The sequence below is a fragment of the Adiantum capillus-veneris genome, chromosome 15, assembly GCF_014529385.1.
Source record: "Adiantum capillus-veneris isolate H3 chromosome 15, ASM1452938v2, whole genome shotgun sequence".
NCBI classification, from domain to species: domain Eukaryota; kingdom Viridiplantae; phylum Streptophyta; class Polypodiopsida; order Polypodiales; family Pteridaceae; genus Adiantum; species Adiantum capillus-veneris.
This window is the reverse complement of record NC_140945.1, coordinates 121,244,789-121,271,121: the sequence shown is the minus strand read 5'-3', so window position 1 is coordinate 121,271,121 and position 26,333 is coordinate 121,244,789. Positions and strand designations below refer to the sequence as shown.

General features: G+C 42.0%; 1 pseudogene; it reads left to right on the top strand.

Annotated features, from left to right (window-relative positions):
- Positions 1–724: 724 nt before the first annotated feature.
- Positions 725–1,384, top strand: LOC147441403 (uncharacterized; annotated as a pseudogene).
- Positions 1,385–26,333: the final 24,949 nt, after the last annotated feature.

Genomic DNA, 26,333 nt, shown 5'->3' with positions numbered 1-26,333 from the left:
AACAGCAAAGTAGAGTCACAATACTCTCTTACAATTCAGCAGACAACGGAAGCCAAATCAACAACATAGTCCTAAGACTATACAGAAGCCACAAATAAAGGATCACATGTTCATAATAGACATAGAATTAAAGTTGGTCACTGAAGAAGGGGCTGAAACGACCATCTACCAGGGTTACAATGGAAGCTATTACAAGCTTCTTGAGAATGCCACAGTCGAAAAAGATAAGGGCAATCAGTCAAAGCCGGCATTAGTGTTGGTTTTCAAGTATCTACATGTCATGTTGATGACATATTTGATCCAAGATACTATGGGAAACGAATACCAACAATATTATGGACAGATACCTCGATTATGTACAGAACAAATAGGAATAGATGTGCATTGCTACAAATGTGGCATTAATCATCTAATACCCAATTGCCCAGTAAAGATGCACTTAGATATGATGAAGCAGCAAAACCAAGACAGTATCAGACTGCAAGCAGTAGAATCATTAAAGCAGACGTCTCCAAATAGAAAGTCGCCAGAAAGAAAGCATATCTTGTCAAAGGATACCAGAGACAAACTGATGACTAAAATATTGGAGGTCAAAGGTGTCAATGATATTTCGATTGAGAATCAAGCTGCCAAAAAAGATCAGTTACAAAAGATGGTCTCAAATAGCTTGGAATTTTTCAGGCCTGAAGGCGAAAGATGCAACAAAGATGCAGCGGACGATCCAATGTCAGAGGAAGTGGATGAAGAAATTATATGTGACCCAGAACCAGAGCGGGTACATGTAGTCAAGGACTTGCCACTGAAGATTTCAACAAGCAGAAATGTGGAATCAAAGATTTTACATAATAGCACAGATAGTTCAGCGCTAGTGAATGTAACTCAGAATTCAAAAAAGCCAGAGATCAAGTCTCAAAAAGCCAAGAAATAGACATCTCAATGTGTTCAAAGGCAGACTTAAATCAAAAGGCAGAGGCGGTCATAAAGACAGATCCTAATATTATCTCGCCAATGGAAGATGCCACAGAACCAAAGGTGACACAAATCACAATTAACTTGAACAATCAGAAGCAAATGGTGCATCAAGCACATGAAGCCTATCAAAAGACCTACATACAGATCAATAAAGAGCAATGTGAACCAAAGGTCACGGTAAGCACTGCATCTGGAGAAAAGAGTCAACATACTTCTGTCCAACTGGCAGAGGAAATTAAAGACTCAAACAGATTGTCAAAAATAGAGGCATAAAGGACTGTTCAAGTCAGTTTAGATGCAGAACTCACCAAAGCATGTCATCCACAAGCAAAGAAGTCCAACAAGGAAGTCACAAATGCAGCTAAACAATCAATGCGAACAGTTGTGGATTCAACACCCCAGGGAGAGATAGACCAACAATCTCAACTAAAGTATAAAAAGGTCTTTTAGCCAAAATACCCAACCCAGAGTAAACAAAGACACAAGCAGCACATCAAAACCTATGTTGCGGCCAATGACATCAATGTCAAAGATCCAGTTTGGGTAAATGATCCTAGTCCAAACAATTCAGGTAAACAAATGGGATGGATTGCCTCCCAGTACAGCTTAGAAGAGCAAGGCTACTACAGTGGTCAACCAAATGTTTTTTTACCTAAACCAAAGATATCAGGCTATACAGTAGCAAGTGGCTTCAAACCAAAACAACAAACAGGTAAATCAAGATCAAATTCAACTCAAAATAGGAGATCGAACAACAGGGCTAGAAACACGTTCAAAAACGATTCGCAATCTAGAAGTCCTTCATATCTTCAAGAGAATTTACCAAGCCTGATTCCCAAAAATGGCAAGGAACAGATACAATCGAATTCAAAAGTACAAACAAAAGTATTTGTGCCATCAAATATACTTCAAGCGCAGGGATATTACAAAGGACAAAAACAAATGTGGCTACCCAATTCACCAAGACCAGATTTTACACAACTTGAAGATAATTACAGCTACAAACACCGACAAATCAAGGATACAGGTTCAAAACATCAATATGTCGTCTGTAAAAATAAGCCAACAACAAATAGCAGATACATATGGGTGCCAAAGCAGACAAACGATCAGAAGAAGATTGAAGTCATATCCCACTTCCAACAAAATGAAACTAGCCAATCTTCTCAGATAATGGACCAAAAGTTAAAACAAGCAATTTTGACAACCAAGGTCACCCAGGTATGGCAAAAAAAAACTACTTTGAAAATATGGTCCTTTAATAACCCTCTTTTTGAGGATCTGAGCTCTAAATGTCTAGATATAGACTTTGTTGAGAGCTCAAGACAGTAGTCAAGTCAAATCAAAAAAAAAAAAGAGTCAAGAGTTGGCCTGCTGAGCAGATAAATGAGCAAAGTGTTAGACCTAAGCTTCAAGTCCTAATATTTTTCTATGGTCTATGAGTCTAGCTAATTAGGCTACAGCCAGCTCAAGCTGGAAGAGTTGAGCGTAATTATATCAAGTCGCTCATTCTGGATAGGTGAGCATAGTCAATGTATTATTTTAATCATGGTGGAGAGGCGAGGTGTTCAAAACAAAACACACACGCACTTGTGCACATTAGGAGAGTGAAAACCATTGCATCAAACGCCCTTCTCAAGACTAGTGGAAGCTAGTAAAGTGAATTTAATTTACTTTTTTAGTTGCATTAACTCTGAGGAGCACCCATCAATACTCTTCTCTCGCACAGCATAATCTTACCCATGCACAAATCTGTGCAAGCATATCGAATGTCCCATAATTGGACATTTGCATTACGCACTCTTTATTGTCCACCCATGCACTCACCTTGCAGGTACACGCAGCAACAAAGCAACTCCAGACTCAAGGCAAATCATCCACCCTTTTCAAGGGATAGAAGGCTAAACAATTCACTTTCACGTTATTTATATAAGCCCACTCAATCCAGTCCCTAAACACCCATCATTATATATTCCCATAATAAGATCACATACCTTTGGGCACTTTTTCCCATGAGGTTTTTTCCCATTGGTAATCCAGGGTTTCCAGAACCTAACGTACTATACATAGCCTTTTATTTTGCTTTATTGCCATAATAACTCAAGCCAATTGCTTTTACTTGAACCCAAATGCCTAATCTCATAGTACACCAACAAGTCAACCCAACAACTTACAGCTCTTCAAAACAACATTCACCACCAACTTCAAATCTCTCCAGTGCCAGCCAACCAGGTAGCACGAGGACGTGCACTGAAATCGGATGGGGGGAGTGTTTGGCGGCTAAGTCAACAATGGCCAAACGGACCAGTCAAAGATGTTATTTACTATTTTTAGTAAATGCTAACGAGGCCAGATGATGTGGATGCGAAGTAAAGATGAAGATGAAGCAAATACAAGCAATAGATGCAGAGAAGAGTTGGAATTGATGACTATCTATGGAGTTACGGTCACAATTGACGGTCACTTAAGTTTTAGGATTTTTCGTCAAATGACCGCAAATGCGGGTTGTAATTATGTTTTGGGCTCATCAAGAGTTCCAAGTTGTAAACATTGAGCTATATTTAGATCCTAGGCAATGTAGATAAGAGATTAAGTGAGTTGGGCTATTTGGGTGCCCGGCCACTTCTAAAAAGCTTAGAGAGTATATAACTCGAAACACACAATGTGAAAGGGGATTCTTACTCACTTGAGATAAGCTTTGTGAAGAAGGAGATGGCTATGGAGTTCTTGAGCTTTCTACGCACGTGCATGGACAATTTGGCCTCATGCCAATAGCTAAACTCTAACCTCTTCTCTCTCATTTGCTCATGGTGTAATCAATGCTTGATTAATCAAAGATTAGTGGCTGATTTGTTGATTAATCTCACTCTTTTTTCATATTTCCCTCTTGTTTAAGCATGCTACTAAGTGTGTGTAAGCTTGTGTAGAGTGTTGGTGCCCAGTGTGGTATGCTATTCTATGCTCATTGTGTGCTTGAATAGAGTTGGATTAGTGACTGATTAGAGAGTAGTGTGTGATTAAGCTTGTGTGTGAGAGATTAGGCCGAATGGTAGAGTAAGTATGTTCTCACTCCTCGTAGCAACATCATACCCGCTCTGTAGCTTTCTTTGTGTGTAGGTTTCACCTTCTAATCCTCCATTTGACACGCACAAGCCACTTGTGTGTTTCCATGCCCTCGCCGGATCCTACTCCTCGGATTGACATTATGTTGATGTCCTCCCTATGCTAGGATGACGTCCCAACACCAAGCAATAAAGCCCGTCCATGAACTCACTTGTCTGACTCCGGATCCACCCTTCCTTGCCGCCCTTCACAATTCTCCGAACCCTCGAACTGAGGCTGCAAAAAACCGATCAAATCATCTACAATCAACTTCGAACAAAGGCACCCAATCTTCCGACCACTGTAACTTTTTGCTCCGGGCTCCGTTTGACGAGCAGTCAACTCCTGCTTGCTCCATACATTGCATACCCTACTTTAGAACCTTGTTGAGGCTCAAAAGATGCCAGATTGCCCAATCCCCCATGTGGTCAGGTGGGCACCAACCTAGTCCCCCGAAAAACTTCAAATGGCCATAACTGGCAATCCGTGGCTCCTATCTTCAATCTGAAAAGATAGATAGGCCCATAAGTCGAGCAATACACATCCATACCTTGATTTCCACTTGGACCACCTATCCCCGGCTACCCTGTCCGATAAGAATTTGCCACACATTGAACCTTCAGCCTTCAATAACTTGGGCTCCGTAGCTCGGTTTGAGGAGGCGTCTAGACCTGCTCCTTCAGCACTTCAAGCTCTACATTCTTGGACCCAAAGATTGCATCTCGTATCTCCTTCACCTTCTCTTCAAATTAGCCCCTTGTGGATCCTTCCTTGGCCTATAGACTGCATCAGTCATACATTTTCGCTGCTACCTGTCAGCCCATGATCTTTCTAGCTGCTCCAGTCTTTTGCCATGCTTCTGCTAGCATGCACATATCTGTCCATGCCATCTTCTATGCATGCTTTGGTTGTACCAATGTTATGTGGATGTTCATCGTCGAAAGACAAAGTGTGAAACTTCCTCATATATGTCACCATTCAAGAAAGCAATAACTATGTCTGACTGATGTACATCCCAAGATTCCAAAGGTTCCTCGATACCATATAAGCTAGACACATCCAAATCATAACAATCTGATGCATAAGATGCATGGCAAGAACCTGAATGAGTATGACTAGAGAAAGGTGCATCCAATTTACTGTCATGGAAAGTATGCACCAGCCATTTTGACATACCTCTAGCCTGCTCATTTTCAGTCCTTTCATCATCAAGTACATCATGTACATCTGCATCAGTAATAGACTAATCCATAACATTATTAGAAACCCCCATTGGCTATACATTTTCCTCATTGGAATTTACATTCGAACTTCCACCACTGAAAAGAGGCAACAAAGTGTCATAAATGTCCTGTGAGCTTACATTACTATCTCTAGTACATGACAGCAAGGGTTGAACAAAATCTTCCACAAACATAACATGCCATGAGACCAAGATAAGCTTTGTTTGTGGATGATACAACCAGTAACCTTTTCTTTCAGCACTATAACCAACAAAAATACATTTGATAGTCTTATCATCCAGTTTTCTGTGCTGCGTTTTGCCAAATAGCAAAAAACACACATGTGCTCAATAGAAGGATTTTTATCATGTCATGCTTCATATGGAGTCATATACTGCAAAGCTTTTGTAGGACAACTATTAATTACATAAGTGGCACATATAATAGCCTCAAGCCAAAACCAATGCGGTAAAGCTTGACTTTTGACCATACATCTTGCCATTTCCATAAAAGACCTATTTTTCCTCTCATCAATACCATTTTTTTGAGGTGTATGCGGAACTATACATTGGTGTTTTATCCCATGACGAGCCAAAAATGCATTAAATTCATGAGACATAACTCCCCCCTTTAATCGGATTGGGTGCCTATAGTACATTTTGAGACATTTTTAGCCATAGACAAAAATTGCTTGAAGCCCAAAAACACTTCGGTCTACGCCTTAAGTGGATACACCCATGCATGCCTCGAGTAATCATCAATGAAAGTCACAAAGTAAAGGTAATTGACCAAGGATGGAGCTTGCATAGGCCCAAAAACATCACTATGCACAAGCTTCAACCTGCATGTGGCCCTTATTGAACCATCCTTTCGAAACTTTGAATGTTGTATCTTACCCAAAATACAGCCTTCGCAAACATGTTTGACAGGTGCTTCAAGAGGTGGTGAAAAAGCAACCATGTCAGATTTTTGCAAACGCAGCAAACTAGCAAAATTCAAATGTCCAAAACATGCATGCCAAAGTTTTTCATGTCCAAAATGTGCATGCCAAAGTTTTGCATCTGAAATAGCCTTAGAATCCACAATTGCAGTTGCTAAATTTTTACCCACACTTTTCGTACAAAGTGAGCTTATACAGCCCACAACATAAAATGCTAGATACAAAAATTTCATCATCGAAACTGAGATCATGTACTGTACATCTGTCATCCACAAACTTTACTACAAGTTCAAGTCTAGCAGGTGTAGATACAGACAAAAGATTCTTCTTGATTTCAGGTACATACAATGCATCAACAAGTGTGAAAGAATTTCCATTTGCAACAGTAAGCACAATCTTTCCAACTCCCTTGACCAAATAAGAGGCATTGTTGGCACAAGTGATTGAATTTCCATGAGGGATATCCTTGAGAGAGGTAAAGAAGTCACGATGAGAGGTAATGTGCTTTGTAGCACCATTGTCAAAGTACCACACTTGAGCATCTATAACAACTGACAAACATGCATCATGTATAGAAGGATCATAAGTGCACTCTGCACCAAAAGCCCATTATGCATCAACATTAGCATCATAGTCTCCTTTTATAGAAGACTCAAGAATAGTTGCATTTGTAGTGGAACCAAAATTAGAAGTGGAACCAACCTCTTTCTTCTTAGCCTCTTTGGCCTTCAACTTAGGACACTGCTTGATCAAGTGATCATTAGCTTTACAATAATGGCAATGCATCTTCTTTTTGCCCTTATCACCAAAATCCAGACAAATTGCTGCTAGCAAAAGCATTAGGAACAAGTGATTTACCACTCATAGAAGAACCATGAGAAGTGGCTACATTGCTATTACCACCTTTTCTTTGAGCAACAATAAAGGCATGTTCAACTTCACACTGTCTAGTCCTGTTTTTTGTTTTGGAAAGTGACTCTTGCAATAGCAATGTTCATAATGCATCAAATTTGACAACTTTTGTGATTTCCTTGGGTCATAAGTCTCCAAGTACCAGAAAAAGTCTAGTAAGAATCTGGCAAAGCATCAAGAACAATTTGCACAAGGAAACTATCAAAAATGACTTCACCTACAGAAATAAGTTGCTCATTGATATCCTTGACACCAGCAAGAAATGTGTCCATATCATCTTTCTCATGCATAATCTTCGACTCTAGCTCTTTACACAGTCGTTCAATTTTTGCCTCATTGCAACTTGCATAAAGACCAGCCAGAATATCCCAATTATGTTTTGCAGATTTTGATGAACAAATGTGAGGAGTAATAGTGTGCTTCACAGACAACACAATCAGCACATGAGCCTGTGCATCTTTTACATCCCAATAAGCTTGCTCAACTATAGGCAAAATAGCTCTGGTAGCATCAATCGTGTCACCAAAACCTACAACATCCTCAACATCGCCTACATCCTTAGGACCAAGATGTATATCAATGCTTGCACAATACTCCAGACACCCTTTGACACAAGGACATGTTGCATCATATAAGCCCACATAGGATAATTGTCCCCATCTCAGCAAACAACAAACATCTTGAACACATTTGTGTTGTTGTCATCCATGGCAAATGTTTCACCTGATGTGAAAACTACCCAAAAAGAGGAGAAATGAAGCGGGAACAACACGTGCTATATAGCACAAACCATAGAAGACTGTAAGGGACCTGTTATGCAAAAAACGGCACTGGCAAAAATTTGCACAAAATGACAAAATAGCCTATGCAGTACTGCTTGTAGTGGAAACGGAGTCCAAAATGAGCCCAAAATATTTGTCGACCTACAAACGCTAGCCAAAGCTCACAAAAATTGGATAAAATGAGCAGGTGCATGTTGGAGCTACTAGCGTCTAAGATCGGAAGGACGCAACCTATTTTGATACCAATTGTTGGAATTAAAGTTGCAAGAAAACACACACAGCTTGGAGAAGATGAAGGAAGATCAAGGCACATAACAAAGAGTGTTTTATTGACTGTGCAATGGAAAGATAGATAGCCCTAGTGTGATGGGCATATATACAATAATGCAAGTGGGAGAAAACCTCCAAGTGAGGGAAAAAATGCCCCGACGGTCCTAAGTGTGTTCACACACATCATTACCACATGTATATGGTAACAAAAAAAATCTCATTATTACACAATCAAGATCTAGAAATTCTTATAACATCGTGGTCATGATATCAAGTATTTATTTCATGTCTGCTTTAGGTCCCATGCCATGCTTTGGCTTAGGTAGTAGTGGGTAATTCATCCATGTTGGCATGTTATTGTGCATAAAGAGAAATGTGTCCCATGATGCAACACAATAAGGGAAAAGGTAGGGCCTTCTCTAATGTCCTTGGGAGCTCCCGTGTAGTGGATCTCCCACCATGGATATTTTTGTACTAATTTCTTCTCCATTTTGGTTCTCTAGCAATCATCTTAATGCTTTCTTTGAAGTGAAGCACTTCATGTCTTAGCAACGGACATAGCAAGCCCCCCTTATGGGCGCAATTTTTGGGTGAGAAATTTTTGGTGAGCGCTTTTTAAGAATCGGGCGAGCAGATTCTTAAAAGAAGGGATAATCTACCCATCTCTCTCTCTCTCTCTCTCTCTCTCTCTCTCTCTCTCTCTCTCTCTCTCTCCAACTAAAATTTGATTGTCGTTTCACGGCCAACTTACATTCAAACAAAAAACACCATGGATGCATTCAATACACTATTAATAAGACAAACAGAAGTTCCTTACACACAGTTATGGTCTATTTCATATAGAAAACCCCAAATATATGTGTTTTATTGCATCAAAAGCGAATACATATGGGGGGGATACATCATGGGTGAGGTGGATAAAAGAAGGGCAGTGGGGGGCCATATGCTCTGGGAGGAAACAAAGGTCGTGCCAACAGGGGCAATGCACCAAATGGTGGGGGAATTCCTCCAAATGGCAGAGGGTACGAACTATATGTGGGGGGGCTGTAGGTAGTGAAAGAGGCATCAACTCCGGGCGGGGCCTCAGATGTGGAGGCAATGAATGCACTGGGAGATGGTCCAGTTGCACGCCATGCCAAAACTAGGGCCGTGAAAGTGGGATACGGTGCTACTACTACCCCTCCCTGACTGTTGAGTGGTGTCGTGAAAGGTGACTCCAGTGGATGAAGCTGCTCTGTCACCTGCTTCGGTTGCTCAGTTACCTGAGCTCTGACACTCCTATGAAACATCAATGTCGAGCCTAAAACAGAAGGTAGGCGTTGAGGTGGCTCTAGAGGCTCTAGACAAGCATTGAAAACTGCCCAATCCTTCTCGCACCAACTGAAGCAATGCCTGCGTAGTAGTAAACATTGTGCTGCCAATGTCCCCACTCCTACAAAACAATCCAACACAGCATCCCCCATGTCTGTGAAGGTACCTAGTAGCCATCTAGAAGAAAAAGTAATCTTTAGATTTGTTATACCTATGATTTTTATAGGAACATGAAGAAAAACTTCCAGAAAGTTTTAACCACCTGGCAAATGCTGGACTCCTCTCAACACCTCTACGATAAGGCATGCCCATACAATCAAGCGTCCACTGTGTGGAATCTGAACCTAGTAGCTTCTCCCACAACATGTCATCATCTGCAGAGAAGCCACGTACATTTGCTGTAATCTCTCCATCCGCTCGATCATACCTCGGAAGCCGACTCCCACCGGTTCTAGGGGGTGAAAAAATGACCAGCAACAAAGTACCAACCTACGAATGAATAACAGTAAAACATTATTATTTTGAAATGCAAACATCGAAGTTACTATGCAGTATCAAAACAAAAAATAACATACTCCCTCTAAATAGTCTTGAACAGTCCTGCAACTAGACTCCGGCAGTAGTATGTACAATATTCTCAACAATTGGAAACGAGCTCCCTCTGCCTTCGAAGTGACAATGGACAGATGTTCTACACGACATGTTGCCACAACCATGCCATCAACCAAAAGAACCTCGGTTTCCAAAAGGAATGCAGCATCCAGAAGCTCACTATCCCATTGGTTCCATAAAGGAACCCCACCCGTGTAGCTGCATGTGGCCTAGTGTGTAAGGGAAAGGCCATGTACATCAAACGTACGCCACCCAATCTCAAGCTAGGGTTCATCTGCCCTGTTCTTGATAGAGAGCCCAAGAATCTACGTAGTGACTACATAGAACTGCATGCAATCTTTGTTAGCACTAAAATTGTGGACATAACTTTGATTGTAAATTAGCGTGGCTTACCTGTCATTGCACAACACATCTGGAATAGCTTTTGCCAACTCCTTGACACTAGCATGCACTGCAATGTGGTGTGGCTCTACATGCATATCTGTATGTAGCAACATAAGGTCAAATATATCTTTCAAGCAATGCTAAAGAGAACAACACAACATTAACCATTTTCACGTACCTGGATGGTAATCTCACACAACTCTGGCCATGTCTGATAGGTCCTCTGCAGCCCTGCCATGTGATGGTGAACATGGAGGAGACTCCTAGATGACCCCTACTAGTCTTGGAGTGAAGGATAGTGTCGGTATATTGTGGCTCATAGCACCAAGGCTATGAGCACTATCACTAACTTCTACAAAATACTCCTCAACCACATGCTCGCTTTCACTATCACTAGAAACAACAACCCTCTTCTTTCTCTTCCCACGTTGCCGGTCAGCCAACGGTGCTTGCGAGTCTTTCTTTGAGGCCTATTTCTTTTTGTCCGGTTTCTTTGATGTGTTTGGAGATAGAGCATCTTCTATCACAACCGCTTTCTTCCGTGACTCAGTATGCTCCTCTATTCATTAAAAAAGAACAGTTATTGAGCCCATGTTGTATTGCTGCATGGCAAAGGTAAAAACTATATAGCATGATACCTATGTATAGCTCTTTCTCTTCGGGTGGGTATTCCTTGTCCGGGTAGTCTAGCCACCAAGGACACGAGCCATGCTCCCTTTGTCCACAAGTCGTCTATCCACTTAGGATATAAGCCCGTCTCCTCTCTCTCCGACATGCACCATGCATCACTGGGGTGCTCGAGAATGGGAAAGACAAGAGCATCTTTCCACCATCTACAAGACAGACCACAATGTTTTGAGCCACCAAGAATAAGATTAGTGTATCCTACTACATTCTTAATTTATCAATTAAAGATGTCAAACATGTACAACAAGTGTCATGCCGTGCAAGCAAAGTGGGGTTGCTCTTCGGGATCCTGTGTGGACTTGATCCGAGCACTCCGGTTCTTGAAGGCCTTGTCAAAGTGCTTGCGTCTGTATGTCAGTAATGTGTGGGCAAGTGTGCAACCATGCCTACCTTCAGCCTTCTCGTGTTGGATAGCAACATTATGATTCTCGGCCTCCATTTTCTCGGCCATCTCAAGCACTCTTCTGCAGCAGCAAATAATAAGTCACAAGTTAGATTATCAACAAATTGCTAGCCGGTGCACATACTCACTAAATCTAACCTTTCCAATTGCCACCAATAAATGTGATATCAAAGCCACTGGATCTAGGCCTTCTCCGTCAACCCTATGCCATTCTCCTTCAAGGATGCATCACCACCTTGGAGAAAATCAAGCAAGCGGCACTTCTTAGCAAAGAAAAAGCGAGACTTATTTTTGGGCTAATGCATGCATGCGCAACCTCTGCCACTCATGAGGGTGTCATTTTTGTGGTCTTCTCGCCCCAACCTGTGAATGATATACATTTCTGGAAAAAATCGTTGCCATTCTCTGGATTTGCAATGGTGGCTATCTCAAGCCCTTTGCGTGTAAAATATTCCTCCATTTGAGATAGCGCTAGATTGATGCTTTCCTCGTATGCACCAGGTGCCAACTTGTAATCAAAACTCCCTTTTGATGGTAGCCCTTCCGTTTTACTACTATACATAGCATCGAACTCTTGCTATCATTTGCCAAGGACTCAATCAAAATACACATAATAAGATTTCGCAATCAAAACATATTCTCATTTAGCATTGGTTTAAAGCATACCTTCCAAATGAGTTGTGCAAGGACAGCCATTGGCAATTTTAGCCACTTTGACTTGTTTGGACCCCTAAAATTCAAGCCCTTTCTGCTGCCAAACGCGCTCTTTTGGGAAATTTTGCAAAAGTGAAGTAGGGTCCTCCAACCCTAGCTTTCTTGTCATGAAAATATCATGAGCACTTGTGTGAGGCACTGAAACCCTCGTGGCCCTGTTTAACACTCGATTGTAATTTACATTGTCAAAAAAATAATATGCATTTACATTCACAAAAAAAAAGTTGGGCTTACCTATTGATCATTCCCAAAACCAATAGGAACTCCGTTGTCTTGTGGGGTTGAAAATCAACTAGAACGCACTCCACCTTTGGTGCCTTCTCAATTGGGATGTCATTCTCGTTCATCCACCTCATCCATGGTTCCAATCTGTAATTACCATCCCAAACTACAAAGTACCTCTGGACCATGTGACTAAGCTTGGGGATTTGACGAAGCTCCTCATTCAAATCATATGACATTGCAAGATCCCTCGAAGGGTGACCACAACGAGAAAATTGCTTGTTATCCTCTCCAAGAATCCGTTCACTAACAATAAATCTTGCCATGGTTGGTTGGTAGCTTTTGTTTGCAATGGAGAGTTGCAAATCCACAACATGGTCATCATGCGTGCGGATGGCAGGGTTTGAAAGAATTCAACATAGAGGCAAGCATGGAAGTTTGCCATCGTATGGAGCTCTATGAGAATCCACCCAGCCCAATGAGATGTGCTTGTCGACCTTATTTCCAAACGCTTCATCTCTTACATCTTCAATTACGGTAGCTGTTTCCACACAATGACTGGGTCCGCTAGTTGATTGTGTTGTTCCACCCACTCTAGTTACGATGGACACAATGAGATCTAAAGAACTCAAGGCTTGAGATTGGTTGGTATCTTGAGTGCATCGCGGAAGGACTTCTTGCGACGTAGTAACATCAACCTCATCCACGGCACCAGTATTTTTGGATTGATTTCTTGTTCTCATACTTGCACTAAAGAATTAAAGAAGATCGATATAAGTATGATTTATGAGAAATTATAGGTAAGAGTTTGAGAAAGATAAGTGAGCAAAAGAAGACTTGACAAAGAGAGATCTGTGCAATAAAAGAAAATAGAGATGAGGAAAGTGAAAAGAGTGTGTCAATGCTCTTTATAAACCTTTCAATTTCATTTACTAATTTTATTTTTTTAATTTAATTAACTTGTCCACGTGTGTGTGTGTGTGTGTGAGAGGTGGGTTAAGGGGTGTGTGTGTGTGTGTGTGTGTGTGTGTGTGTGCATGGACGCGTGTGTGTGCGTGTTGGCCTGTGTGTGCGTATCCGTGCGTATGTGCATGTGTGTGTGCACGTATCCGTGGGCGTGGGCGTGTGTATGCACACACACACCCACGTTGGCATGTGTGTGTGTGCACACACAAGCGTTGCACGCACTCGTGTGTGTGTGTGTACACACACATGCGCCTGCGTGTGTGTGTGTGTGTGTGCAAGTATGTGTGTGTGTGAGCACACACGTGCACCTATGTGTGTGTTTGTGTGTGTGTGTTCACACACACACACGTTGACTTGCAACGTGTGTGGGTGTGTGGACACACACACGTAGCAGTCCGCGTGGCCACGCAGCGGCCACGCAGGCCGCCTCGTGGCCACGTGGACTTCCCACGTGTACCGTCAGCAGGCCAACGATACACGTGGCGTGCCACATGGCCTAGCGCACTGCCATGTAGGCAGCACGCAAGCCACATGGCCTGCGTGCTGCCTGTGTGGCTGTGCGCTAAGCCACGTGGCACGCCACGTGTACTGTTAAGCTTAGGAATTTTTGGATGTTTTACCTTAGTGAAATTTGGAATATCAACTTTTGTACTTTTGGGATCCCAAGGGGTGCTCTTGGAAAAGGGTGTTGCCTATTAGTATTCTCCAACTATGTAACTGTCGATCAGTGTCTTCTTGGGAATGTGAAAGCGAAAGTTATGGTGCAATTAGTTTGTTTTCAGTTTCTGTGTTCTGTTCTAGTTCCAGTTCCATTCCGATTCCCGCGTTTGTCTATTCTAAATGTCTGTGTCTTAAACACTTGACGATCACGGTGTAAGTGTGATGTAGCATGGACGGATTCAAGTTTCTCTCGTAGGAGCAAGTGCTGTAGCGGTAAAAGGTTTAGTTGAATGGAGGGAGGATGTTCAGAATAGTGGGAGTTGGTATGGGTGGTTGGATGCACTCTGGAGGAAGCAGAAGAGGATACATTCTCGTATTGGACAAGGTCGGTTTGCTAGGCGGTTCCAACAATTTTATGGGCGAGATGGTGAGCGTTCGGAACTGCAGGGAAGTTTGGATTATAGTGGGATGCACCGAGTTTCTATAGGGGAGGATTCAGATGATACTGTGGAAGATTTGGATGGCGCAGAGGATTATTTGAGTGTGATAGGTGGGAAGAAGAAGTAGCGAATGAAGAACAGGATATGTTTCCGCGACTGTTGGCGGTTGCAGTTGTTCAGCATGCATTAGTGGCAAGAAGGAGATTGATTTTTGATCCATTGAGAAGTACCAGTGCAGGAAATTTTGTACAACCAGGTGGACTTACAAATATGGCGGCGGCTAGGCAAGATATGTGTGTCAAATTCCGGACATTTTCGAGAAAGTCGAAGGAAGACCCCGATTGCGACATATCTCAATACGAGAGAAGATGGTAGGCCAGAGGATTTGCCGGAGTGTACGATGCCCAGGCTAAGGTGCGTCAGTTTGAGGCTACATTGGATGGGGAGGCTATGCAATGGTTCAAAAATTTTTCAACAGGTCATTTTGCTGATTATGATGGTTTGAAAGCAGCATTTTTGAATAGGTTCAGAAGGGAAAAGACTCCACACGATGTGTTGACCAAGCTTAGGGAAGTGAAACAAAGGAAAATGTTTGTTGAGGATTATGCACAAAAGTTTAACCAATATGTGAGAAGGTTGACTGCTCAAGAAAGGCCAACTGATGAAATGCTTGCTGGGTTATTTTTTGAATGGATTAAGGAAGGAATTGAAGAATGTTGTTGCTGGAGTTGATGTTGCAGGTGGATTACAAGCATTAGTGGAAATAGCTCAAAGAGCAGAGAAAAGGTTTGGGGTCTCTCATGGGAAAGCAGCCAAGAGGTCATCTAAAGAAAAGCAGGTCGAAGAAAAAGAAGAGGTCAGATGATTCGGATTCGGACAACGATTCGGATTCGAAAACTGATACTGATTCAGATACGAAAACAGATTTTGATAGTAGTGAAGAGGATTCCAGTGATGATTCGGATTCAAAAGGAGATGAGGATAAGAAGAAGAAAAACAAGAAGAAGTTGAAGAAAAATTCTAAGGATAAAGGGAAAGATGATAGAGTGGAAAAATTGGTGGAAAAGAAATTGAAGAAGTTGGGAGTGCAGAAAGTTGTGGAATCAAAATCCCCTCATTGTGAAATTTGTGTTAAGGATGGGCATTGGAGAAAGGAATGTTGGTTTAATCCGAATTTCAGGGGTGTTGTACCAGAAAGGATTCAACAGAAGATACAGCAACAAGGACCTCAAACTCATGGGATGTTTCCAGAGACAGTAGGAAGGCAGAGATGTTCAACAATCAAGGTTGGCAAAGGCAACAACCGTATTCTGGGTGGAGACCACAGTTTAATCAAGGGGGACCATCATTTAGAGGAAATTTCAATTCTGGAGGAGGACCGAGATATGGAGGATGGTAGAATTCAAGACCCCCATGGGGGGGAAATTTGGATCAGCAGCAGCGTTGGCAGAATTGGCAGCCACAACCACAAGGATGGAATCATCCGGTTTGGAATTATCAAGGGGGGAATCAGCAACAGCCAAGGGGGCAAGTGCCGCAATTGCCAACACCACCAGCACAGTCAGCCAAAGCAAACAAAGAACCGGGAAGTAGTTTGATAGTAGTAGAATCGTTTCAGGATCAAGGGGTGAATGAAGTGGCTATGGATTGTCAGCCGGAATGTGATTGTTATAAATGTTTACAAGAGGAAGTAGATGTGTTAGTGAAAACAAGGTCAAAAGCAAGGTTGAAACCTCCACTGGACTGGGAGGAGCAAAAGGAGATTCGGGATGAGGTAGCTGAAGATTTGATGGAAAAGGATCAACAGCAGATCAAGCTGAAATTGAAGGAGAAAGGGGTAAAAAAGGAGGAGAAGGAAAGAGAAAGGACGGATGCCTTGTTTGAAGAGTTAACTAATTCCTCTATACATTTTACCTTGGATCAGTTGTTGTCATTAGTTCCAATTTTCAAGGATAAATTATATACAGTGATGCGAAGGTCAAAGACTATTTCGAGTATGAATGAGGTGCAGCAGACAGTTCAAAGTTGCCAGATTAGCCCGGAGGATGTGAATTTTTCAGTACCAACACTGTCGTTGTAATTTAATAACCGTAAATTTTTTGATGTTCTATTGGATGGTGGATCAGGGGTCAACATACTTTCGGAATTGGAATTTCTAAGGATGCAAGATGTCAGGTTGGAACCAGATCCATTTCAAGTGCGTATGGCTGATTAGAGCAGAGTTCAACTAGTGGGGATGTTAAGGAGGCAAGGTATTATCATTCATGGATTGCAGTTTATGGTAAACTTTGTAATCATCAGGATGAAGGATTCAAAAAATACTTATTCTATGTTGTTGGGGAGGCCATGGTTTCGCACAGCTAAGCTAAAACATGATTGGAGAAAAAATGAAGTGACGGTTAAGAAAGGAAGGAAAGAAGTTACATTACCAATGGGCCGAAGAAGGAATTGTCATAATCAACGAAGCCAATGTTGGCACAAGCAATTAACATGTCTGAGGGATTGGAGGATGATGAAGAGGCATATTTCCTAGCAGCAAATCCAGCAATTGTTCCGGTATTTGAGGTAGATGTGGAGCGGATCATTGACAAATATGCAGTGAAAGAGAACAGTTTGGGAATTGATCAGTTGCAGAGGAATACAGATGGTGTGGAACAGAAAAATTCAAAAAGAGGAAAATCCAAGAAGAAACTGTGATGGAGGATTCGGAATTGGAGCCAAAGGAGGGAATTCAGAGAGCGGAGGCTTTGTATGATAAGATGATAAAGAAAGTTTCTCGAGTTAAGGAGGATGATTTACAACATTTGAATTTGGGGACGGAGGATCATCCAAAGATGGTAAGAGTTAGTGTTCATTTGGAGGATGGCTTCAAGAAGGACTTGAAGGAATTACTATTGGAGTATATTGATGTCTTTGCATGGATTATTCTGATTTGAAAGGCATGGATCCTCAAGTGTACAAGCATCATATAAATTTGAGAACGGATGTTGTTCCAGTGATTCAATAAAGATATAGGATGAATCCAAATTATGCCAAGCAGGTGAAAGAGGAATTGGACAAATTGCAGAATGCAGGATTCATTGTGCCAATGGATCAGGCGGAATGGTTGTCACCAATTGTGGTGGTACCTAAGAAGTCTGGGAAGTTAAGGGTTTGTGTGGATTACAGAAAATTGAATGCAACAACAGTTTCAAATCCATTTCCAATACCTTTTATTGATTTAGTTTTGGATGATGTAGCAGAACATGAGATGTACACTTTCCTTGATGGATTTTCAGGGTACAATCAAATACCAATGGCTGAGGAGAATATTGAAAAAACTGCTTTTATCACAAAATGGGGAGCTTTTGCATATACAGTGATGAGCTTTGGTTTGAAGAATGGACCACCATCATTTTTGAAGGCAGCATTTAAAACCTTTGAGCCATATTTGACAGATTTTATGAGGATTTTTATGGATGGAGCATATGGAAGTGTCGATGGACCGCTTCAAGAATTGGTTTCAGCTAGCTGGAAAGGAGAGCATTAGGAGGGAGAATGAGGCATTGAAGATGGAGAATGAGAAACTAGTTACAGAGATGGAGGAGTTGAAGAACAAAAGCAAGGGGATTGAAGTAAATGTAGGGGGTCTAAGTAAGTGGACAACGGAGCTGAGCAGTGATGTTTTGGGACCAGATCGGAATGTAGCAAGAGGAGTGGAATCGAAAGTGGAAAAGCAAGTGGAAGCAGAGGTGGAAAAGCAAGCGGATTCGGATATTGCAACAGAAAAGTCTTTGGAGACAAATGCAAAAGGGGATGCTAGGGAGCAGATTATTTGATCAAGGGATTGTGGGTCCAGGTCAGCCTATGGCTCTAGCCACCGGGTTGTGCCAGGTGTTAAGCCTAGGAATTTTTGGATGTTTTACCTTAGTGGAATTTGGAATATACTCTTTTGTACTTTTGGGATCCCAAGGGTGTTCTTGGGAAAGGGCGTTGCCTATTGGCAGTCTCCAACTATGTAACTGTCGATCAATGTCTTCTTGGGAATGCGAAAGCGAAAGTTATGCAGAATTAGTCTGTTTTCAGTTTTTGTGTTCTGTTCTAGTTCCAGTTCCATTCTGATTCTCGTGTTTGTCTATTCTGAATGTCTGTGCCTTAAACATGTACCGTCGACTAATGGCAGTACACGTGGCAAGTCCACATGGCCACGCGGCGGTCTGCATGGCCCTGCGTGTCCACGTGGACTGCCACATGTGCGTGTCCACACACACGCGCGTGCTGGCATGCGAGTGTGTGTGTTGACTATCGTTGGCCACGGGCAGACACACGCCCCCACGTGGGGACGTGTGGCCGCCCATGGCCAACGCCGGCAAACCCCGCCCCCCGCCTCCATCCCTGCCCCACCCCCCCCCCCTACCCCGCCTCCGCCCCCGATACCGCTAACGCATACGTCCCCCCCCCCTCCCCCCCCTTCCTTGCCGCCCGCATGGTGGGGGAGGGGGCAGGGTGTACTATCGCCTACACGTCCCCGTTACCCGCCTCCCCAACCCTTCAACTTACAGCTTCTTGTCCCCCTCTCGTTAGCACACTCGACTGCTCACACATCTCTTTTACACATAAACATTGAAAAAAAAATTAAATAATTAAATTCACGTGATCACACAGTCACAAACAAATATTTTTTATTTTTTTACATTAATTTATTAAAATAATAAAATAATGTTAAATTTTAAATTTATAACGACTATATTATTAGACGTGAGTATATAAACAATTTGTTAGTTTATACAATGTGATCTTGTGCTTAATTATTTGTTTAGCATATTATTATGGCTTGCTCTTTATTTTTCCTCGGTAAAGAGTTTTCTTATCCTTTTTACAATGGTAAATTTATAATATCTGAATCATTTCTTTTAGAATTAATTTCTCCTATGCAATTTGCAACTTTAGATGCAGTCATCGAAGTTGGTGATATTGAAATGAATTTGCCTCTTGAGAGGACGCTCAACAATTTGGGTGAATTCATCTATGTACTGGATGAATAGCTTTCACGTAAATAAAAAGTCAACGTATCCCATCAAACACAATATGCAGGCTCACCTAGCACGACTCCCATTGCCATTCTGGATAGTCCGTCACAAAGGTGCAATTCGGTCAAAAGGAGTTAATAGATCTATACACTTCCCCTCAAGTTTTGCTCTCAAATAGCTTCAAAAGGAGTACAAGACAAAAACTCTTACAGGTCAAAAAGAAGGGCACATTGACAAATCTTTTAATGCAAATACAACAAGTGGAACAAGTTACAGATATTCCAAGGTCTTACAATGGTGATCTTGTTCTAGAATTTTCACCTACCACGGAAAAGTTGCACCATATGGATGCAATGGAGCATAAGTATGGTCCGTCGAAGCCACAAACATCCAATATTGTTTTTCCAGGTGTAATGCATCTAGTCATTGCATAGGATCTCTCAAGTGCATGAATGAACAATGTGTCCACTTGGTTAATTATCATATTCCCAATACAAGTCATTTCAATGGGTACATACAAAAGGCAACTGCACCCGGACAATATTGTAAGATTGGAGATAAGAGCCTTACATGCCACTTTTGTAAGGAAATTGCTTTATGTATTGTAACATGTGATTGTGTAGTATACTATGTCATGCCATCCGTTGAGACTGCCACTAGAGTTACGATTCATCGTGGCACACATCGACACGATGTGCGCAGCGGCACATCCAAAACACTAACGGACAACACCAAGGTGCAAAGGATTTTGACTATTGATCCACACGCAGGAGCCAGGAAGGTTCAAATGTTATTGGCAAAAGAAATTATAAGTACAACACTTCTTTGCAACAACACCAATGAAGGAATTTAGGCGAGCAACAGCTATTTGCAATCGTTGAGGAGTTGGGGCCATTGGTGCAAGATAATTGGTATGAGCATTTCCTAGATTCTTATTTCGATGCAAAACTCTATGCTAAAGTAATTTTTATCTAAACACTTTGAACATTTTTAGGTTTCAAAGGTCAATATCTTTTTTACGTAGAGGGTTGACAAAGAATCTTTCGGCATTGATGCACTCCTGAAGCTGAAGCGAGACTGCACATATGACTTTTTCCATGGAAGTCGGTTTCCTGGTCAAGGTACGGCGGGGGAGAAATGTTATGTCTTCAAAATGTCCACAATTGGTCCAGCATCCGGTGTGGACCTGTTGAACCAAATGAGACAAAATCGGGATGGCGATCTTCGACGTGCGTGGATCCAGTTTGATCACACCAGACGTGTTAACGAATGGGTGACTATGGCCTGTCATGTTTATGATCCAAGGCACATGGCGCACCTTAACAGCTTTGTGGGTTGCCTTTGACTCTCTCTAAAACAATTTGTTTGCAGCATGCAGGACCTTTTGACTATTGCAACTTGTGAAATGAAACAAGAAGACATGGAAACGCTATGTTTGTTTTGGGAGTGCCTCAATGATGTAATGATATCGTGTGGGTGTGACAAAGATAATTTATTTGGCTTCATGGCGGATGAAGCTCAACCAAATTGGAATGCAGTTTGAATTGTTTTCAATGGTGGTGACAAGAACAATACAATGAGCGGTCGAGAGCGTTCTTGTCTTTTCCATTGGAAGCAAATCTTGAATCAACACACAATGAAGTATGTGGTGCAAGCTTCTCAACACACGCACAAAGAAATGTATGAGAAGTGGAGGCAAGCATCAACAAAAGAGGCTGCAAAAGCAGAGGCTCGTTTGATACGCCAATGGTGGCGTAACATACATGAATTCATGGCTTAGTTGGTGGTAAATTCGTATTGCACATTGGGGTGGCATTATGACATGCGTAGAAAGTAGCTCTGATGGACCAAACACTCCACGGACTAACCTTGATGGAGAGCAAGCATGGCAGCTAGCTATCAGGGGAGGGTTTCCGTTAACGCATTTCATTATATGATGCATGTACAACCAACCTTGCAAATTCCATCTTACAGAGCACAAAGGCCATTTCATACAGCCATGGAAAACACATTGGGAAGGGTCCATCAATACAAAAGCTTGAGGAACGCCATGAAAAACGTCCCAGCCAAGTGATAAGAGCAGTGAATGCGGCTAGTGAGGGCACTCCAATGTATAAACAACCAAATCCATTGACAGGAGATAAGGAGACATCAAGGCAAAAACGCAAGCCAAATGAGGTTATCAACGTGGAAGATGATGCATCGCACAAGTCCTAAGTACAACTCGGTCACCAAAGATTGCAAGAAGTACGGAAGACCACGTAAGATCAACTTTGCAGAAGGGATATCACAAACCCCAAAATGAAGTATAGGTTTTGGTGGGCAATATGTAGTTGAGCGCATGGTCAATGAGGCAATGTGGGCCATACGGAACTCCACAAGGTAGTAGGGTCACATGTAGTGGCACGTCAAGAGGAGGACGAAGGTGTGGATGCAGTATTGCAGGTTCTAGCCTTGGTATACCGGCCCCATCTTTTGAAGGATATTGAAAACATCCAAATGGTGTGGTGCGTCAATAGTGGCACGTCAAGAGGAGGATGAAGGTGTGGATGCAGTATTGCAGGTTCTAGCCTTGGTATACCGGCCCCATCTTTTGAAGGATATTGAAAACATCCAAATGGTGTGGTGCGTCAATTGTTTTGGTTTTGTCCGGATCATGTCTTGCATTGCCATATAGTAGACCAGAACATTGAGCCGTAGCCTCAGCATCCACCACACACTTGGCCCGTGCATGTGGGCACCAACCTATCGGAGGACGAGGTGCAAATATTGCATGAAGGGGGGTATCAAGTGGAGCTCAGCAAAGAAGGAATATCTAATGTAACGCCTGTTGCTCCTGCACAAAATATGACCAACTCTCCTTTCAAGTCAAAAGATACATCCACTCCTGAAGGAAGTGCAAGAGCCACAGTGTGAGATGGTGTGCGTGTACGGTATCGGACTTCCATTTCCGAGGATGCTGCTCGCATGATCAGTTTAGCACTAGCCTTGGGAGCGAAGGTCGTAGAAGAGATATGTGCAGCAGATGGTGTTAATGAGGTCTTCAAAGCAGAGACCAAAAGTGAAGATGGTCATGTCGGGATGTACAAAGTTTGTATTTGCAACCAGCCATCGTGCACATGTCCAGACTTCATGGAACGGGTGTCAAAGCAAAAATCATATCTTGCATGTAAACATTTGTATTTTATTTATTTGCGTGTGCTAGGGTTAAGCCAAAATGAGAACATGTTTATCCATCAACCAATCCTAGCAGATGATGATATCTTCAGGGCACTGAGCCGAAGCTGGACCTATCCAGGCATGGATGCATAGCATTTGTCAATTCTCACTTTTTCTTAGTATGCTTCACAAAATGGACAATTGTACTAGTTTCTAATTTCATCTTATGATGGCCACATTTTGGTACATTAATTTGCAGTTTTTTTCAAATTTGGTAAATGGTTGTTTATTTGTCAAATCGTGAATAAAGTAATATAATATTTGCACAATGTCTATAAATTACCATTGCTTGAATCTATTTTTGTGAAAGCTTCCAGTAGCTTCCATTGCCTCCTCTATTAGTTTTCATGATGATCGACTATCTTGAGAATAAAATCAAGTCTGCGTGGGATGCCATGGAAGCCATTCCCAACGGAGAGGTGTTGTATGGAGCCAACTTGTTTAGGGAGGCTCTAAAGGCAACAATCAATGTGTATCGCCTCTATCATTGCCGCAAGGAACTCAATATGCGGAGCTTACTCAGCTTCGTCGAGAAGGGACAATTTGCTTTCTCTTGCTGGAAGAAGATTGGGCTCATCACAGAGGAGGATGAGGAGGAAATGACGCAGCATCTAGGGAACGTGGTGAATCTTCTTTTGCCACTCGAAGGTAGCACATCTACTCCTAAAACCGGGCCTTCCAGAATATGAATGCTTCTTGCCTATGTACTGCAAGTGCAATAAAATGTAACTTTTTATTATTAATGGATGTTATTGTTTTCAGTACCCTAAACCCTAAATATTTGTCTATGTCTCAACCTCCCTAATACCTCTCTCTCTCTCTCTCTCTCTCTCTCTCTCTCTCTCTCTCTCTCTCTCTGAGAGAGATAGAGATATGAAAGGCGAAAGAGTCGACAAGGAGGAAGAGAGAATCTTTTTAGGAATCTTCTCACCTGATAGCGCTCACCAAAAATTGCTCGCCTGGAAATATCCCCCCCCCTTATGCCATTCCTCTTGAGCAAGGGACATGGAAAGCCCCCTTATGTTGTTCCTCCTGGATCTATCAAGATTGAGCATGCCGATGTCCATGCTCAATGTTATCCTCTTCTTCCATTCCCTAGCCTCTACAAACACCTCATCGTGTTTAGCAGCAATGGATTTGGCTAGATTTTCTTCCACTTGGGTAGTATATCTTTCTTTCTTGGATGTCTATGACATGAATTCTCTTATGGTATCTCACTATCTCTCTACTTCCACAATGGGAAAAATGGCTAGGTAATGCAATTTATGCACTATTGTGCAACACTAGGGTGCAAATGCGCGCAGGCAAGAGTGGATGATTGCATGCACGAGTGGATGACTACATGTATGCCAAATGTGGATTTTGGGGCCATAAAGTGTGTTTTTGAGGCTATGAGCCATAATGTTTGGAAGGTGTCAAAGTGAAATTTTATGTGCTGATTATGTCGTGCTTGGATTTCTCTCCAAGCCTATCTTTACGGCTCACTGATTGGAGTCAATGAGGAAATAAAATGAGCACTTTAATATTTTTTGACGGTCGATTTTTCTAGACTGGATCTGGAATTTGGGTCTTTAAGTGGTTGGATTCAAATTGCTAGGGTTTTGGTTGATAGCCTTTGATGCGAGCTTCAACATGTGCTTTACGGTGTTCAATTTGGGCTCCCACTTAGTTAAGATATGCTCAACTCGGTCAATGATAGAATGGCTTTTGCAATTCTTAGCTTCATAGAATTGAAAAATTGTAATGCAAGAATTGATAAATTCATTGGTTTGTGGATTGAAGCAGACACTAGCTTGCACACAATGATATTGGGGTCCAATCTAGCCTTTTAAGGTCCAACCTGAACTCAATTTGGATAGCTAGTAGTCATGTTACCTCTAAAGAGTTATTTCAAGCTAGTTTGTGGAGCCTTCAAGGAGTCAAAAAGAGGGGATTTTTGGGGTTCTACCACATGAAATTTTCTTCAAATCCACATGCAGATATTTTTGAAGAATGGATGGTATCATGATATATGTAAATGTGCTGAGCTTACTCATTAGCAACACCAGAGAGAGAGAGAGAGAGAGAGCGAGAGAGAGAGAGAGAGAGAGAGAGAGAGAGAGAGAGAGAGAGAGGGAGAGAGAGAGAGAGAGAGAGAGAGAGAGAGATTCTGTGTGTAAGGTCTCCACCTTTTTAGCTGTCGAAAATGAACTCAAGCTTTAGAAGAAAGCATTGGTCAGTCAATTAGGTAGAAACACTGTCTCAAAAGCAATAAAAAATGGTATTTCTGGAATCTTAAGCACAGCAAACCCCGGGCTAGAAATTTTCAGAACTGAATTTCGATAAAAATTGGCATATTTATGGCCCCCGAAAGTTTACACTATGGAATAAATTAATTAAATAAATTATAAATTTTTGGTAATCATTACTGCAAAAGACTTTTTATCATAAAATCCCTATATATTTACAGATAACTGCATATATTTTCAAAAGTAATCATGAAAAGAGTCAGATAATAACAAAAAAATTGATTTTTTGTATTTGGGGGGATGTGTGGGGTAGTAATGAACATGCGGAGGCTGGAATTAGCAGCAGGGGGCGCTTGTGGACCTGTAGGGATGCCTTGGGATGCAAGTTACTGCCATTTCCAGCCTGTGAGTGCCCAGAACCTATAAATATGACCCCTTGCTGTTGTCCCGTTTCCACTGCGAGACAGAACTAGGTCTTCTTCTAGGGCTATAGACCCAAGCCATTGTCAATGGTAAAGGTATATTCGTTGGATTTTTCATGTTTAGAGGCTCTAATTTTTATTAGGCCTAGAGACTTGTCAAGGATCCCATCCCGCTTTTTGGTGTCGGCCGGTTGGGGAACTCACACACACACACAGAGAGAGAGAGCTCCTTCGTTATGGTGTGTAGCCTTGCCCTCCCCACCCCCTGCATGGGTGTTGCTTGGTAGAGCCACTAGCAATGGCAATCAAGGTGGGCTCTATCGACATAATTTTTAGCCGCTAGCAGTGTTGTTGAGCCTCTTTTGGTGGTGTTCTTACTTGGCTTTGGCCAAGCCAAAAATGGCCAATTTTTTTTGTGAAAAAGAAGATGGGAGCAACGATGGTGCTGTTGTTGCCCCCTCCCTTCCCCCTTGCCTTAAAGCCCAAGTTTAGTGCTATTTTTAGAGGCTTGCATGACATGTATATGAGAAGAAAAAGGGAAGAGTACACACTAGCTCTTATGATTTTTTTGGAGTGCACTTAATCCCCAAAAATTTTGGTGAACCCAAGGTGAAGCAGGACAAGGTGGGAATTTTGGATTGTGATGATGTTTACACCACAAGAGGCAGCTATGAAAATTAGATGATGCAACATTTTGCTACTCAGATGTAGCAAAAGCAAACCACCCAATGACAATTCCATCTAATAGAGTAAATAAAAAGCTAGGCAAGTGCTAACAAATAAATTGCAGTGGTTTGAAGGTCATGGTATCTCAAAATTTTGCAATGTTTATGAACAACCTATGGAGGATAATGG